Raw genomic sequence first — 6,000 nt, forward strand, 5'->3', positions numbered from 1 at the left:
CAGGGCCTTCCCTGCCTCACACCCTCCGGGCCGACTTGCCCCGCAGGCCCCTGGCCTCTGGGGAGGCCACAAAGGCAGCCGTCGCCGGGTGACCTTCCTGACCAGCCATCTCCAGATTCCCCTTCTGTCCTAAGAGCTGCCCCCCACTGACCACCAGTCAGCTGCTGCTCAGTGGGGCTGGTCCTTCAAACCTCAGGCCCCGAGTGCACAGGCTCGCCACAACACGCGTGCCGAGAGGATCAGCACAGCCCCAGACCAGCCCTGCAAACTGACCCACAAAAGCAACGGAACATGGAGCCACTCTCCTTCGCACAAGCTGACCCAGAGCTCCCCCCTCCACAAGCAACTCAAGGGCCAACACAAGCCTTCCGTGGCCCTTCTGTGTAAAGCAGCTCTGGAGCACGCCCCGACTGGTGGTGGCAAATATCACACGGGGGGGGGGGAGGAGAAACGGGGTACAGGCAGGCCCCCCCTCCCCTGGTCACGGCCCCGGCTCATCTTCAGCGGTGCTGCCCACAACGGGAGGTGGTTCCCGCCCCGCACCCAAGGAGGCATTCTGAAGATCTGGGCAGCTCCCGTCTTCATCTGGAACCAGAAAAGCCAGTTCCTTGCTCAGGTGTTCCCACAGGATTCTTGTTCTGGGATCTTCTCTGGGGACATCACAGTGGATCCCAAGATGAGCAGGATCGGCTGCCACACAAAAGCTTGGCAGAGATCTTGGTCCACGACACCCACCCCTTCCGTGGCCCTGGGATTTTGCAGAGACCACCAGGAGCCAGGCTGTGGGCAGCTTGCCCCTCTGCTAAAACAGCCACAGTGCAGACTGCGCTCCACGAAGGGCAGGGGCCGCCCCACAGCCTGACCCATGCGGGGAGATGCTAAAGAGCACCGTGTCAAGGGAAGACACAGGACAAGCATCGCCCAGGGCTGAGGGTCCGGGAGACCCCTGCGGCAGGTGGCTCGAGCGCCCGGGCCCAGAGGAGAATCCGGACCGCTGCCACGGGGTCAGCAAAGCCCCTCTTCCATCCCAGCTACCCCACCCGAAGCCATCATCAGGCCAGGGCAAAGAGGCCACCCTGAAGCGACCTCCCGGTTTCCAGGGCCATTTGGTGCCCCTCCGCAGGCTCTGCCCCTCCATCCTCCGGGAGGCAGGCCACAGCCCCGGGACAAAAGCCGGAAGCGAAGCAGCAACTGCCTTGCAGCCACGACTCCCTGCCTTCTGCGCATCCCGGACGGGGCCACAAAGAGCGCCCACCGCCAGACCAGCCCGCCAAAACAAGCAGAGGCCCAGGCGAAGGCTCTCCCAGAGGGCCACAGACCGCGGGACTCACGGGCTACTATGGAAAGGGGGGGGGGGAGCGCTCCCTACCGGCCCCTCAGCAAGAGAAGGAACGGCGATGCTTCGCCACAAGCGTGCCATGGTGCTGAGCTCTGCCCGGCCTGGATGCCCAACAGGGCCGTGGGCCACGGCCACATGCGCCCGGTCCTCTCCGGGCCTGCAGTGCTTTGGGCACCCCCCAGTCCCGCCAGGAGGAGCTGCCTGAGGCCCACACTTTGCAGCTGGCTGAGGGGAGGGGGGGAGGGAGGGAAAGGTCCACCCAGCTCCGTTGGGTTTTCCGAGAGGAAAAGGGTGGGCGGGCAGGAGAAGGGAGGGGAGGGGAGAAGGGCCGGGGGCCGGAATTCCTTCCCTGACCCCCCCACCTTCATTTCCCTCTGGGGCCTGCTGGTCTTCCTGGGCTGCCCCCTCCCTCAGCCCCTGCGGAAAGGCCCAGAGGCCAGCAGAGCCAGACCCCCCCCCCGGAGTGGGGAGGCTCTTCCTGGCAGGAGGTCCCCAGCCCTGGAAGGGGAGGCAAAGAAGGCCTCGAGTCCGGAGCCTTCCAGGAAGGGGGGCCAAGGGGGGGCTTTTCACTGGGGCATCTGTTGATTGGCAGGAGAGACTGGGTACAATCGCGGGCGGGGGGGCTCCCCAAAGGCGGCGACACGGGGGGCTGGAAAGCCCCCTTTCCCCTACTCGGCCTGAGTGGGGATGGGGGGGCGGAAGGGTGGAGGCCGGGCGCCGGCGTCCCTCTAGGGCAGGCGGAGGCTCTGCCCACTGGGCGGCACTCCTGGGTAGGTGGGCGGGCCCGCGGAGAGCCCCCCAGCGTCTGCCGGACAGGCCCGCCCGGACAGCCCGGCTCCAAGGCCGCCCCGACGGGGCCCCGGGCTCGGCAAGTGGCCCCTAGCGGCGCGGGCGGGCGGGCGGGGGTCTCTGCCCGCTGCCCCGGCACCCGCGCAGCGGAGCGCGCCGCTCGCCGGGCCGCCGCTTTCCTCCCCCCCCCCGGCTACTCCCCCCGCAGCCCGCCCACCCGCCGGGAGTCCCGCCGCCTGTCTGGCGCGCGCGCGCCCTCCGCACGCAGCCCCCGCCGCCCGCCCGCCCGCCCGCCCGCCGGGCTGCCTCCCTCCCTCCCTCCCTCCCTCCGTGGCCCGCCGCTCACCCGCGGCCCGCGAGCCCCGGCCAGCGCGCAGCAGCGATGCCCGGGCGGCCATGCAGCGCGGGGCCCGGCCGGCCGGCCGGCTGGCTGCCTGGCTGCCTGCACAAGAGGCGCGCAAGGCGGGCGGGCGGGCGGACCGATCCGGCCCGGCCCGGCCCGCCGCTGACTCAGGCCTCCGGAATGCGCCCTCGGAGGAGCGGGAGGCGCAGCCCCACCGCCCCCCCCCGGGACTCACCTCCGCGGGACGGGGCGGGGCGGGACGGGACGGCGGCGGCGACCCAGGAGGGGCCGGGGCCAGCCGCCAAGGCGCGCCCCGGCAGGCGGGCAGCCAGGCGGCCCCGCAGCCCCGGCAGGCCTCGGCGCCCCTTCCCGGGCGGGGGGGAGGGGGGGCGGCGCCGGAGCCGGAGGCGGCCTCTCCCCGGCGAGGGCCGGCGCACCCTGGCCCTCGGGGCGCCCGGCCTGCTCGCCCTGCCCTCCCCTCCCCTCCCCTGGCGAAGGCGGGCCCCTGCCCGGGGCCAGGAGGCGCGAGGGGAGGGCGCCCTGCAGGGGGGGGGCGCTCCGGCCTGGAAGCGGGCGGGGCCGGGCCCCCCGGGGCTCCCTGCCCGCCTTGTCCCGAGGCCGGCGCCCTTCCCCGCCAGCCCCCCGCCCCACTTGCCTCCCCGGGGGCGGCTGTGCCCGGGGCCCCCGGCCCAGCCCAGCCCAGGCCGGCGGGCGTGGGGGCGGCGGGGGCGGCGCTCGCTGCTCGTGCCGGTCTGGCGGGCGGCGCGGCCCAGGCGGTCCGTCTTCCTGGGGCGCCCCGTCGCCTGCGAAGTGCCCCGGGGGCGGGGGGGGGAGCGCGGGCGGCCCCGCTTGTCCGCAGGTCGCTGCCGGCAGCCGCCGAGCCGAGCCGGGACCCCTGCGGGGGGTGGGGCGGGGTGGGGGGCCGTGGCCCTGGGGGGGTGGGGGGGTGGGCTCATGAGCGCACAGGAAGGAAAGGGCCTTGAATGGCCCTTTGTGGCCCGGGCTGGCACCGGCCGCCGCGCCGAAGAATGCCGCCATTGACAGCGGCGTCAGCTGCCCTCGGAGCAAAGGGGCCGCCGGCAGCCTCCGGGCCCGGAGAACCGCGTCAAGGGCCCCCCCCCCCGCCTTTCCTTCCTTCCTTCCTTCCTCGGTTGGGGGGGGGGCTGCTGCTGCTGCTGCACCCTGTTGCAGCAGTGAGGAGCGGAGGCCAGGCCTGGGGCGATGGTGCCCACCTTGGGATGCTCTGCCGGTGCACCCGGAGCTGCTTTTGGGTTGCCCCGCAGTGCCCCGGGCCCCCTTCCCTGGGGGCCTCTCTGCTGACTTAATGGGCGCAAGGGGTCCCTTGAGGAAGAGTTGGAACACCAGGGCCTGCAGACAGGCTGAGGGGGAGCCGGCAGAAAGGGGGGCCGCCCCCCCCACTGCCCGCTGGAACAAGAGGGAACCATTCTGTGAGGCATAGTGGTTAACAGCAGTGGTTTGGAGTGCTGGACTCTGATCTGGAGAACTGGGTTTGGCAGAGGCTAATCTGGAGAACCGGGTTGGTTTCCCCACTCCTGCACAGGATGCCAGCTGGGTGACCTTGGGCTAGTCACAGCTCACTTAGAGCTCTCTCAGCCCCACCGACCTCCCAGGGTGTCCGTTGTGGGGAGAGGAAAGGAAAGTGATTGTAAGCTGGTTTGATTCTCCCTTAAGGGCTACAGAAAGTCAGCATATAGAAACCAACTCTGCTGCTGCTGCTGCTCCCTCTTCCACCAAGGAGACCTTTCGATCTCTGCCTCTGTCCTTTGCCAGCTTGTCCAGGGGGGCTTGCCCTCTGGGTGGCCCTCCCCTTGGGGGCCCTAGTTTGTCCTGATTAAATGTGGAGCCCAGGGAGTCCCTGTGCAAAACAGAGGAGAAGTCCCTCTCCCTGGGTTCCAGTCTCTGGATCTACTTCCTTCATATGTGCCGCGCTCGGCATCCGGCCCCAGAGCCAGTGCCTGGCGAGCCTCCCCGCTGCCAGGGGGCCCACCCTAGGAAGGCTCTCCCAAGCTGCCCGTGGGAATGTCTGAGCCCCCTGCCTGGTGAAATTCACCCTTCATCCGTCATTGCAAACCTCTTGGACAATTTGTAAGACAAGAATAGCGCAGTGAGCTGCATCTCCCTTCTGGGCAATGGGAACAGCTATTTTAAAACCAGAGGCAGCCAGAGGGGAGGAGGCACAGAGCTTTCCCCCAGACCCAGCTCAATTCTGTGTGTGTCATGCAGGGACTGAGGGCTGCCCCTCCCACATGCATAAGAAGAAGAGAGAGAAGAGTTGATTTTTATATGCCGACTTTCTCTACCACTTAAGGAAGAATCAAACCAGTTTACAATTGCCTTCCCTTCTCCTCCCCACAACGGACACCCTGGGAGGTAGGTGGGGCTGAGAGAGCTCTAAGAGAGTTGTGACTAGCCCAAGGTCACCCAGCTGGCTTCACATGTAGGGGTGGGGAAACCAACCTGGTCCCCCAGCTTAGCCTCCACCACTCAGGGAGAAGTGGGGAATCAAACCTGGTTCTCCAGATCAGTCCACCGCTCCAAACCACTACACCACGCTGACTCCCACAAGGGACCAAGTCAGACCCTCAAGTGCCTGATCTTGAGACCTGGATCGTGTCCAGCGGTGCTCAGCTCCCCCCCCCCCCAGCATTGTACATGGAGAGCAGGACAGCTTCGTTAGTTCCACAGAGGTGTTTCTTTCTGCCCCCCTCCCCAGTCTCACAAAGACTCTGGGGCGAGGGGGGGCAGTGCCATGTCCTCCCCAGGGGCTGGCCAAAATAGCCCCCCTGTTCCTCGGGCCCCAGTGGACGCGTGCCTCCCAGGAGGTGCACAGCACGAGCCGGCTGTCCCCTGCCGCAGCATCACTATTGGGGGGGGGATTGCCCAGAGGGGAGATGAGAGCACCGTCCCTGAAGGGGGAGCCCTGCAGGGAGCGGAAGGAAGGGGCAAGCGAAGGCGAGGGCTGAGCTGCTGGGGCTGCCAGGGGCAGACAGAAAAGTTCAGGGAGTCCGTGTGGTGGAGGAGGAAGTCGCATCCCAAGCATCACCCAGAAGGCAAACCAAGCTGCGGTTCCCTGCAATAGAAGCCCCACTGCAGGGGTGTCAAACTCAATTGCTACGAGGGCCAGATAGGACACAAATGTCATCTGGTCAGGCCAAGCCATGCCTCACCAGCCCAGATCAAGTGTGTGTGTGTGTGTGGGGGGCTTGGCTGCCTCATGGGCCAGATAAGAGCTCTCAAGGGGCCGGATCCAGCCCACGGGCCTGATGTTTGACACCTCTGCCTTACTGGGAGGCAGGGCAGATCTGGGTGCAGAAATAATTAACTGGTGCACACCTTGCGCCCGAGAGTCAGTGTCTGGCAGGGCTTCAGAAGGGAGGGGGATTTTCAAGCCCCCGGGGAGGGGGTTTGCGGGGGCCCTGCTGCTGCTGCTCAGAAAGCAGTGACTCCTGGGGAGGCCTTGCTCAGCATTGCAGGGCCCCCGCCATGCCGGAATGTTCTGGCTGCCTGC

This window comes from Euleptes europaea, chromosome 21, assembly GCF_029931775.1.
Source record: "Euleptes europaea isolate rEulEur1 chromosome 21, rEulEur1.hap1, whole genome shotgun sequence".
NCBI lineage: Eukaryota > Metazoa > Chordata > Lepidosauria > Squamata > Sphaerodactylidae > Euleptes > Euleptes europaea.